The following is a 12,500-nucleotide window of genomic DNA, read 5'->3' as shown; positions in this document are numbered from 1 at the left end:
ATGTCATGATCCTTCTCAGCCTCCTCAATACTATCTCCACTCCCAAAGACTAAAATGTCATCGGCCTTGTTCACAACGCCAGCCAATCCTTCCAGTGCTTCATGCTGCCTACGCTGGTATTCCTCTGGTCCTAAACTGACCCCGAACGCCTTACGTAACCAACGGTAGCGACCAATTGGAGTATGCATGGTCGTTAAGAAGGAGGAACTGTCATCTAACTCAATGTTTGTGAACCCCTTGTACACATCCACACAAGAAAAAAATTTGGCATTGTTCAACTTAGGCAGTAACTCATCAACTGTAGGAATAGGATACTTTGGGACTTCTATGGCTTTGTTGATTGTTTGGCTGGGATCAATGCACACACGTATGCTTCCATCGGGTTTCTCTCTATAGACGCTGTTGGAGATCCATGGCGTCGGCTCAGTAACCTTTTTCAGGATACCCTGTTTTTCAAGGTCACGTATTGCGTCAGATGCTTTTGCTTCTTTTGCTACAGGGCACCGATGTGGATGAGCTTGGATTGGAGTCACACTAGGGTTCATGCCCTAACCCTAACCATGTATGGACATCTTTAAAGGCATCCATGACAATAGCTTTAGTCAGTTTTCCCCAAGGGACAGGCACATGGGACACACCCACCTCACTAGCCATGCTCTCCTTTGGGCTAACTTTTTCTTTAGTGGTTACACCACTATGAACTGCACTAATATACTCACACGTACCATGTACTGGAGAGGTGCTGGTGGTTTCCTCAGTCAGATTAAGCTCTTCTGTTGCACTACCATTCAGTGAGGCGGGCCTGACTTGCCCATCAGAAGGTCCACTTTCCTCCACTCTTCCACGCTGAGACCCCAAATCAAGTTGGCACACTTCTGAGGCACCCCCTTTTGGGTTGTTACGATCCAAGGAGCAGGTGCTTTGTCCTATCTCGATCAAGCCCAATCTAACACAATCAGATCCACTTAGAAGAGGTGGCTGTGAACCCATGACGTCCTTATTTAACAGCTGAAACTGAAGAGTGTGAAATTTTCCTTGAGTTTCACAGACTAATTCTACTTGCCCCACTGGCTTTATTACACCTCCTCCATAGGTACGCAGGATGGCAGAGGAGGGTTTGATTAGGCCATGGATATCAAACCCTGCTGGACACATGGTCCGGAGATCATCCACTGAAAGTGTGTTGGTTGTAGAGAAAGTATCTAATTGCAAAGTTTTCCAAGCAAAAAAAAATTGCTGCTGATAATTTGATCGCTGCGAAAAACTTTTCCCCCTTCTGTACAGATACCGGATCGCACAGAGTGAGTGTCCAAAGTAAACAAATGATATGTTTCTTGCCCATCATCAGAAACTGAATGCATTCACGTTCTGAGGTTTGCTCAAACATTTCTGAGCTACATGCCCTTCTTTGCCATATTTTCTGCACTTACACTTAAGGAGAAATGCACTACACTTTTCTTTTGGGTGACTAGGTGTCGCCCAACAGTAGTTACACTCAAGACTGTCTTCTGGACGACTCTTTGCCGTTGCTTTGGCTTTGAAAGCAACAGCTGTTTTGCTTTGACTGGGGTGCTTTGTCGGTCCAATTTACCTGCTCTTGATCTCCACGAACTTGCCTCATAAGCCTACGAGCATGGATTCATAATTCTTTGCTTTTTCAACCACAGTACGGAACTCCACAGTGTTACCATCCTTGTAACGATGACCATTAGGGTTCAACTTTCCTTGTAAAGTTTCGTCTACCAAGCCAGCAATAAAACTGTAGCGGAATGCTTGATCTTCAAAATTCCCATATTCACAATATTTAGTTCGCTCTACCACTCGACATTCCCACGCACTAATGGATTCTCCTTCAGACTGAAACATGCGTCCCATTTTCGTTCGCTCAGCTTGAACACTGACACTGCCTACAAAGCGCTTAACGAGGGCTTGAATAACTTTCACCAGGTCACTCTTTTCTTCTTCGGACAGTCCTAGCGTTTTGTTGTTTGGATTAATCAATCTCTTCATCTTTGAAGGCAGAGTTGCTCGCAGTGTTGACATGCAAAGGTTTGGTTTTTTCCATTGTTTTTTTCCATCCTCGCTTTGATCGTCATATTGACATCCATCTTTCCGCTTGAACCATCCCATCACCGTGCAATAATCAATATAAGCCAATATGAAACAGTCTAGAGCTTCTCTCTCATCTAGCCCTTCTTGCATTTGAGGGACAGGAAAACCGACAGGAGCATTCGCCATGATAACAGCAAACACAAACAGTTTGTACGGGCACCAGCTTGACAAAAGTGGGAACGATTCGGACAACAGTTCCCACAGTTCTTTCGCATACACAAACTAACCGTAGTATGGACGAAACTTCGTAACTTTAGGCGAGTGTTCGTCTACTTCTGACACCATGTTGACCGGCTGGGAAAGCCTCCATCGAAGGAACAACAGCTTTCGAGAACACAACAATTTATTCTCAGCTCACATGCAGCCATGTTTGTTTTTACACACACAACATGGCCTATGTGGAATACCGCTGACCCCTATCAACACAGTGTACATTTGCTGCTTATTACCTTGGTCACTGCTTCCCTTTTCTTCAATCCATTTTCTTGAGGGCTTTCTTATCCTCTTTTGTTTCTCTCCTGCTGTACATTTAAATAAGTTTCTCCCAATTAATCTTATGTTAAAAACTCCTTATAGGGAAGATACCTGTTAACAACCATTCTTTTTGATATTCAAATGTGCCAACCACTAAAACTAAAGAACCCTTTGTTTTAGCAACCAGTAATTTGGCTCTCGTAATGTCGTAATGGGACATTTATATAACTAGATCATGTCACTGATATCTACACTATAACTTAACTGATTCAAGTTAAATACTGATGAATGTCCATGATACTTTGAGTTGTCTTGCACTGACAAGCCAGGTTTCCTTCAACTAATGCAAAAAAAGGCTGATTTTATGATCCCTTTAGCAAAAATCTGCAAGAAGGAAAGGCTTGAGGCAATAATTACCTTGTTTTACGAAAAATAATTTGTTGCATACATGTACTCACCAATAACTTTGTCATTTTCAATGGTTTGGGGCTCAGTGAGACTTCTTTCATAGTTTACTGCTTTTGACTGTGATGCTATCACCAATAAAGGCAAGCATCTGAAGGAATGGTTTACTCGGTTTTAACTTATAAAAGCTTCACATTGACGCCTTCATTCTGCCAACATTTCATAGTACGTATACACTGACAAAGCATGTCAAAGAATATACAGTATCTAACATTTACTGGTAGTTCATTGCTGAAAGAAAGCCTCTGGAGACAACATGAGAACAGAAAATACAAAAAATGCAAATTAAAACCGTCACATCATTTTAAGCTTAAGATTTAAGGCGCCTATGGTCCCGTAACGGGACGGATAAAAGTTCACTGTTCCTTTACAAAAATGATTGGAACCATTCCACTTTTTATCGGACCCGTGCCATTTTTCCTCTGTCGTGTAAACGTGCCTTTATTTTCATCATAAATGACGGCGTGTCTCAGTTTCTGAAGCCATCTGATGCTTGATTTAGGAGTTCTGGAAAACAAGGGAGATTTGTGTTACACGTCACATACGTCACACACGTCACACGGCGTGGAACACACATTTCGACGACATTTCGACTGCGTTGTGGATTTTTAACTCTCCTATTTCATTCAGTTTTGTCTCGCTTTCTTCATTGTATAAATTGTAAATATAGTTCTCTTTTTAACTGTAAATACAGTTTTTGTCTTCCTAAGTATTTTTTGTATATATATCAAGCTAGGTTAAGAAAAATCGATGCCACCGCGGAAAGCTGTCAAGCGTTCTGGCGACCCTTCTGGCTTCATCGATGAGATCCGCAGAGAGGTGGACGAATCTTTGGCAACTGAGGATGCTCTTCTTGGAGCCTTCAGAACACTGTGCTCTTCAAAGCTGACTTTGGACAGTTTAAGGCTTCCGCCCAAACTTATAAAAGCTTATCTAACAGCAATAAATGAGCAAGAAGTGCTCTCGTTCGTATCTGATGAGCTGTCGGTCCTTCTGGAATTGCTTCGTGCCGCAACCAAGTTGACAGGACTTTCCGTTGAAGAGGTGAGTCACTCCGGGTAAATTATGTATAAACGTCATCATTTTCATACGATTTAAACAACAAAAGCATTTTAGTTTTCTCCTTAGTTCTTCACAATATGTAAAAGCTTTTGAATATCTTTATGTTGATGTTACCAATGTTTGGTAAGAGAAGAGGAATTCAAATTTAACTCACTGGATGTAATTTTTTCTTTTATTTAGGTTTCTCTTATTTATGAGGCCTTTCCTGTTCTGTAAGGGAGCTCTTCTTCTAAGGCGGACCTCTCCTCAATTGGTTTTCCCATTTTGTTGACTCCTCCGACTGGTGCCGGTTTAGTCTGTGGCCACGTGCTAACCAAACACAACAGGGCCTGTGATGTTGCTGTTTACGGACTCAGTGGAAAGGCAGTGGGCCTGACGTTCTCCTTGCGTTGCGATCGTTGCAAAATTAACTTTAATTATGACAGATATGGGAACAGGACGAACGGTTGGAGCCTGTACAAAGACATCAGACCTTTAGTAGAGGCCAGCGATGTCTGCTTTGTGGAGCGCAAGCTTTTGGACTTCCAGTGTGCTTTGGCGTGAGTTTCCAGTGTTTCATTTAATTGTTCGTGTAATAATTAAGGTCTTACAATTCGGTTTTGGCAGGGCTCGAAACTAACTTTTTAGCTCACTAGCCTATTGGCTAGTATCAGGTCTGATTTCACTAGCCAGTATCGTCATACGCAGTTTCATTCATTTGTAAAAACTATTTGTAAAAGCTTTCACAGGCCCCTGGTCACGATCAGTTTAGAACTGCGTCCAAGTTAGTTTTGATGATTATGTCCGATAATTAAATGTGGCAGATTTATTACTTGGTAATAAACAGAAGTCAGTCTGGAAAACTATAATAAGACAGAAACCTGTGTGAGCCATGATTTAAAGTGATTTTGGCTTAACTGCAGAATACCCTGCCATTTTGAAGCTGCACCTCTGAAAAGGCTGGATACGCGGATACGCAGTCAAACTACACGATTCCTGATTAAGACTAAGCACTCGCTTCACTGATTAGGCCTAAGCACTCTCAGAGAATTTTAGCTTTCATTTTACTCTTCGGTTAACTACACTTTTTCACGAGATCGTGTGAAGAAGAAAGCACTCATTTACTGATTAAGCCTAAGCGCTCATTTCAGTGATTAGGCCTAAACACTCTCGTAGAATTTTAGCTTTCATTTTACACTTCGGTTAACTACACTTTTTCACGAGATTGTGTGAAGAAGAAAGCACTCGTTCACTGATTAAGCCTAAGCGCTCGTTTCAGTGATTATGCCTAAGCAATATCGAAGAATTTTATCTTTCATTTTGCGCTTCGGTTACCTACACTTTTTCACGAGATCGTGTGAAGAAGAAAGCACTCATTTACTTATTAAGCCTAAGCGCTCGTTTCAGTGATTAGGTGTAAGTACGCTCGTAGAATTTTAGCTTTCATTTTACGCTTCGGTTAACTACACTTTTTCACGAGATCGTGTGAAGAAAGCACACATTTACTGATTAGGCCTAAGCACTCGTTTCAGGGATTAGGTGTAAGTACTCTCGTAGAATTTTAGCTTTCATTTTACGCTTCGTTAACTACACTTTTTCACGAGATCGTGTGAAGAAGAAAGCACTCGTTTACTGATTAAGCCTAAGTGCTTGTTTCAGTGATTAGGCCTAAGTACTATCGTAGAATTTTAGCTTTCATTTTACGCTTCGGTTAACCCTTTCAGCCCTGTGGGGTTCCCCATTGACAAGTAAAATTGTCTGGCATTAGACAGAGTAAAATTGATAAGTGGCACTATTGGGAGTTAAAGGGTTAACTACACTTTTTCAGGAGATCGTGTGAAGACAAAAGCACTCGTTTACTGATTAAACCTAAGCGCTCGTTTCAGTGATTAGGCCCAAGCATTCTTTAAAAATTTTAGGTTTCATTTAATGGTTCTGTTAAGTACACTGTTTTGACAAGATAGTGTGAAGAATAAAGCACTGATTTACTGATTAAGCATTGGGCTTGTTTCAGTGATTAGGCGTAAGCATTGTTATAAAGCTTTAGCTTTCATTTTATGGGTTGGTTAGCTACACAGTGGTATTGACCACTGCGTTAGGGTGTAGACACTTCTTTCCTTAAGGGCCCACAGACGGATTTTTCGCGCGTTGCGAAGGAAGTGAAAAGTTACTTCCGGTAACTGACATCACCATATCATGAGCTGACAAGAAAACCCACTCACAAGAAAAAGTCACCGCACAAACTGTTGTTTCCGTCGAAGGTTTTTCCTTGCCCTTCCTTGCACTCGTTCTCAGATCAACTGCGCATGTGCAAACGAACTGACTTCCGGTTTTTTAGAAAAAAGCTAAATTTCCGGTGGTTTTAAATTGAAATTTTTTTTTACGTGGCATGTTTCACCCCCAAATACAGAATATAGCTAAGCATTGATTTTTTAAAATCATCTTTGTTGAAAAGTTTATGGGTATTTCAGTATCGTTTATGTCTTAAAAAAAAAACATTTTTCAAAATAAAAAGGAAACCAAGCTAGGCTGGATGCAAAAACGAATACAAATTATCAAACCATTGATTAAATACCCAAATTGCGTAGCACTGAGACAAATTTAGAGTTTTCTTTTAGTTTTCTTTGTGACCATGGGCGTGGTATGATGACGTCATATTTAGGGTCATTGGCTTACAAAAGTTAGTAACTGACCAAAATAATGCCAAACTCTCTCAAATTACTTAACCATTACATCATTAGCAACTCACTCCAAAAAATACGTCAGTGGGCCCTAAGAACATATTCTACTAAGTAGGTGAAGGGGGTGGTAATGACCACTACATAACTGCGTAGCCACTTCTTTCCTTACTATCTTATTCTAGTGGAAGGGTGGTAGTGACAACTGCGTAGCCACATAGTGTTCCCTTTTGGAGTGGCGGGTTATTCTGCAGTTGCTCCTGGTTTTGGAGGGCTCACTCTTTTGTAAATGGTGTTGTTGAGTATTGAGGTTTGTTTCAAGTTTATTTCTACGTAAGGTTAATGACGTTTGCCATGGTTATAAGGATATTGCTACAAATAAGAGATCAAGCTTGATTGAAGATGGAACTGATTGGATTGATATTTCACCACTTAGGTACAAGATTGGATGTAATTAAATAAACAGCAATTGGAATAACCAAGAATGCAGTCATGCATTTGAAAAATATACAAGGAAACATCCTGCTGTTTCCGTGTCCTTTTTTTTACTACAGCGTCTTGCTCATGGCTTTCACATCTTTGTTACTTCTAGGAACCACAGCTCGGTTAGCTTTTCAGGCTTTTCAACTGCTTACAGTGAGGTGTTTGAGCTCCTCTCAGGACATCAAGGTACAGGTGTACTGACAAGAACCTTTATTTACTGCAAGATTGGATAGACTGAAGATATTAATAACCTGCTCCCTCTTAATTAATTAGTGATGAGTTCACATCACTCTAAATTCCAAACTACAATGTCCTTTCATATTGTACAACGTTGAAGCTACTATATTGCCAACTTTACTGTGTCACTAGACTGGGAAAGCACATTCTTGGCATGATGCTTAAGGACTTAATCCATAATCCAAAGTGTGTACAATTTTAACTGAACCTTGATAAATTTGGCTTTGACCCCCTTTAGCTGAATGGTGTCGTAAGTGCAACTCTGTTCTGTGTCTGTGTCGTAAGTGCAACTCTAACTTCTGTTTTACTACATTGTGTAATGATGAGATACGGATGAGAGCTGATGTTATTATTCATAGGTTACTTGCTTGGTTAGGATTTAACTACACAAGTTTGTTCCAAATATTAATGTTTCATCAAAATAGTATTTTGTATTCCTTTGAGAGGAGGAAAGCAAAACTGTGCAACATACATATTATGGGAATCAATACCACCTAAAATTAGTGTCCAGGTATAAATTTTCCACTATACGGAGCATAACAGTAGTTAAATTTATGGAGTACGCCAGAACAATTAGGAAAAGGTTATTTGAATGCAGACTTGCAAGAAACAAATGCAGGCTAGGATGGTATCATTACGCCTGTATGAGGGGTTCCCTTAGTGTATGTGTACTTTTTTATGATCACAAAAATTTATAACAAACAGTAACATTTCAATTCATTATTTAGACTATGGAGAAAAACAGTGCGCTTCAGCATTTTGGCAGCAATGGTGAATTAGAGTCCAAAGTGAGAGAGCTTGGTAACCTTGACTTCTTTGGTTTGATGAAGAAGAATGAAGACCGAGACAAAGTCATGGAGGAAGTGGATAAGATACGAGCAAAGTCCATTTACAGCCATCCTCCAGATGATTGTTCAGATGCTTGCAAGACACATGGTGACATATTTCTTAGCTTAGTGGTTCTTAGACTCTACTCAGACTACACTACCCCACTTTTTCCTGATTGACTGCCCACTCCAGCCCTGACTTTAGTGGTTGTGTGTTCTTAAATATCATCACTTTCCATTGCCTTTATTATGACTAATTACCACAGGAGTTGGGCGTCTTCAGAGGATCATAGAAAAGTGCGAATTGTTCCAAAAGCATCAAAGTTGTCTACTTGCATGAAGTTAAGGGATTAAGGAGTTTTGTCTTTGTTTATAAGGGTGTGGACAACTTTTGGTTGTTGATGGGCAATGGAAATTGATGTTTGCTCACTGTATGATGCAAAGAAAGGTGGGTGCTTCATTAGAGTTTAACTTTGATTTGTATGTTTTCTGAAAGGTATGCCTTTCTGGAACCCTCTATGAAATTCTGAAGTGCTCATTTTTTTAACCAGAATTTTGTGCAAGGCCTCCCACTGCTCAATTACCCAGATGTTTGTACTGAGTCCCCTCAAGCTGGAAAGGCGTTTTGTGGGGAGCATGTGGCATACTTAGCAGAAAACCATCCAGATGTCCCTGGAGATGTTCGTGGTTTTTTGAAATATTGCAGGATTCAGCGTGCTGATACAGGTAATAGTAGTAGGATAATGATAGCAACAACAGCAATAATAATAATGAAGATAATGATGATCATAACAACAACAACAACAACAAGAACAATAATTACTGGTATTGTAACAACAACATTTTGACTAGTGATAAGAGTGGCACCCATTGAGAAGTAAAATTGTCAGGCATTTACCATAGGAAAATCGTTGTGTCAATGATTCTTCGAGTTCAAAATGATGATGATGATGATGATGCCAGCTACACCACTGTTAGTCTCTGAAACCCCTGAAACTTGCTTAGTGTTGAAAACATGACAGTAATGATCTATCATTGGTTATCACAATAGAATCAGCTGCATGTATTATGCCATAAGCTATGAAAACATGATAGTGTAATGATTTTAATAGAGTCACAATAGACTGTATAATTTATGACATAAGCCAACTGAATTTTCTGAAACTATTTATTGGATACATCAATGTATCATGACAAAAAATGCTACCACATGTTTTTTTCTAGCTAAAATAACTGAAGAAATACTTTAGTACTTCTGTAATAATTGAGGTGCTTGTGCCTTGCAACATTATTCAGGAAATAAGTCGGATGTGTCATTCGAAGAGGTATGTGACCAGGAAGTTTCAAAAGTGGATGATGTTTTGGTATCATTTCATGATGATGAAATCTCCCATCTTGGGAATAGTGTTGTACAATCACAAGGTACTTAAAATTACGTATAGATATCATGCAACAATTATGGGTAAACTTCATTCCTTTATGGACTCTATGCTATATGTAACTTGCACGGAGGTGATGCATGTGTTTTATTCAGTACTCTATTTATTGTTATCCAGTGCTTAATTAGAAGTAGCTTAGTACTGTATAAAGTACATGTAAATGCTAAGTATTCATATTTTTGAATAATGATTCAGTGTTTCAAACTTGGAAAGAGTAGTTTACACCAGGTATTTTGTTGAAAAGTAGAAACGTTATATTTGTGTTGTTTTGTGTTTACAAGATATCATTCAGTCTTAAAGAAAGCAATGAAGATTCTGTAGTAACCACTGATTGCACCAAATGTATGTGAATCAAAAACATACTTTTATTTCAAAACAGAAAGCACAGTGACTGTGCTTTCATACTGGTAAATGCCTTTAAACTTAGAATCAATATAATATTGCTTCCTTTCCTATGCAGTTGTAGAAATAATGGTCAATTTCCTTATCCACTAGGGAACACAGAGCTCGTAGAAAAGGAGCATGACGCTGTGAATTCTATCCTCAATAATTGCATTGAAACAGAGCCCACAACTTGCAACAAGGACACTGGTGAAAAGCAGCGGCTGTGAAAGTGGTCCAGAGGTCACTTGTTTATTGTGAGAGGAGGGGGAATTATTGACAAGTGGAGTCCCCTTTTTAAGTGAGTTTGGAAAAGTAACTTCTTTGAAATTTCATGAAATCTGTTGTAGATTAGGAATTCCTGCAAGCTCACAGGGGGATTATAAATGGTGATCCGTTTATGAGGGAATCTTAAGAGCAAAACGTTCAATGAGACTACTACAAAAACTCACATCAGCAAGTTAGGCTTACTTCGGTGTTCCCAAGAAAAAGATCAAGATTTTGATATCTGTGAAATAAAAGCAACAGAATGTCTCTTCTGAAGTGTTAGTTACCACAATAATTGATGTAAAATGTAATTTTTCCTAACAAATAAAATTATATAACGCAAATCAGGGGAAAATGCTAAATATACATGTAGTGACTGAGCTCCTGGAGGGTTACTGCAAACTAGACATTTCAAAGGCCTTTTCTTAAACTAGCTGTATGACCACATCTGTCAGACAGGTCTTTTGCAGGTGGCAAAATTGTCAATTTTTGTCTATTTTGATAATAACTGAAAAACTATCCGATAGATTTTTTTAATGTTTTAACTGTAAGGTTTTGTATGGGCTTAAAATCATGTAAAATTTATTGTATTGTTGTCACTTTTATAGCATCCAGGTATAAAATTAATTCTGTTAAGGACGTTCGCGCCCACTGCTACTGCCCATCTTTTCGCACATGTCACGCGCACGTCATGCATCGTAGACCGCGCAGGTAAAGAATGGACCATGAAAGTATGTGGCATCATGGGATAGCTGTGGACCCAGGTCTTCTCGGAAATGTCACGCAATGGCGTGACAGTGCGAATAGACAATCGCTTTGAGAACTTCGCAGCGATTTTACTCTCTTGAATGCTCGGTAACCCCTATTTTTTCTTTCCGTAGATCACTTCCTTTCTTGATTTTGTCCATTTTAACAAAAAACAAAAAAAATCTGTACGTGAGAAGTTACAAATATTTGGCCTTTTATGGTCTCGTGCGACCGAAGTTTTCTTTCTTAGACTAATATGTATCGTTTTTCAAGGTCTATTTCACCTCAGAAAAAGACATCAGTTGCAAAGGTTAATTTAGTTATATTAGTTATGTTGAACTGAGTACGTTTACCTGATCTAAATTTCACTCATGTACCTTTTTTATTGCTGACAGTTGTAAGCTAAGATCGTCTTAAAGTAACACAATCTTCTAAAAATGCACCTCATGATCTCGAAAACGAGCATGGTGACCCCCCATTTTTTTTGCCTTTTTGGCAAAAGTAGATCATTACCTTTTTGCATGGCAAGTTTAAAAAAAATCTGTACGTGGGAACGTTTTGGGCGCGAACGTCCTTAAGTGAAATATGCTTAATACATTATTCTGACTCGAGACAATAATGATTCATGTGTAAATTGAGCTACAACTCCTATTACTAACTTACCTAAAATTAACTTTGTTAAAGAGTAAGATTGTGCAAACCTCCATATTAAAGCCTCTGACAGTTTCTTTCTTTTATTTATATTTGTTCACTTCAATTTAGGTCAGAAAGCCCTTCACAAGTTTTTATTATAGTATTGTCCTGGCTTTGCATTATTTTGAAGCAACTTAGCCCAGCAAACTGGTCCAAAGTTTACGTGGCTTATGACAATATGTGCCACTTAGATGGGCTACGAGCTGCTAAGAATCTCCTGCCATGGTCCTCCCCATGGGATAGAGCATGGATTTCTGTGAAGAAAATCATAGACAGGCTGCATATCTCAAATCATAAGGACAAAAGATGCAAGGAAAACTATGTTCCTAGTATTTTAAAAGAGGAAATTCCAAATGCCAACACTATGGCTGCTGAGCAGACCTTTGTGTGGCTTTCCTGATTCAAAACAATCCTTTGCGCAATGCCAAAAGTGCATCACCTGTTTTACCTCCACCAAATGGTAAAGCGTTGGAACCATTACACTGTTCTGTGTTACAAGAATGGCAAGAGGCCTTTGCTTCCAAAGGCCCATGGCAAACTCTCTTGAATGATCATTCATATCAGCAATTTTCATTCAGACATTGAAGTTACCAACTGTTTTATTCCTCATTTTGATTTGGGGGGCATACCTTGACCCTTTCACCCCTGAGGGGCTC

The 12,500-nt window shown here is 39.2% G+C and overlaps 1 pseudogene; it reads left to right on the top strand.

Moving 5' to 3' along the window:
- Window positions 1-3,801: 3,801 nt before the first annotated feature.
- On the top strand, window positions 3,802-12,244 carry LOC138046483 (uncharacterized; annotated as a pseudogene).
- Window positions 12,245-12,500: the final 256 nt, after the last annotated feature.

Source organism: Montipora capricornis, chromosome 4 (genome assembly GCF_036669925.1).
Source record: "Montipora capricornis isolate CH-2021 chromosome 4, ASM3666992v2, whole genome shotgun sequence".
Taxonomy (NCBI): Eukaryota; Metazoa; Cnidaria; class Anthozoa; order Scleractinia; family Acroporidae; genus Montipora; species Montipora capricornis.
The sequence above is the reverse complement of the archived record's forward strand: the minus strand, read 5'-3'. Positions and strand labels throughout refer to the sequence as shown.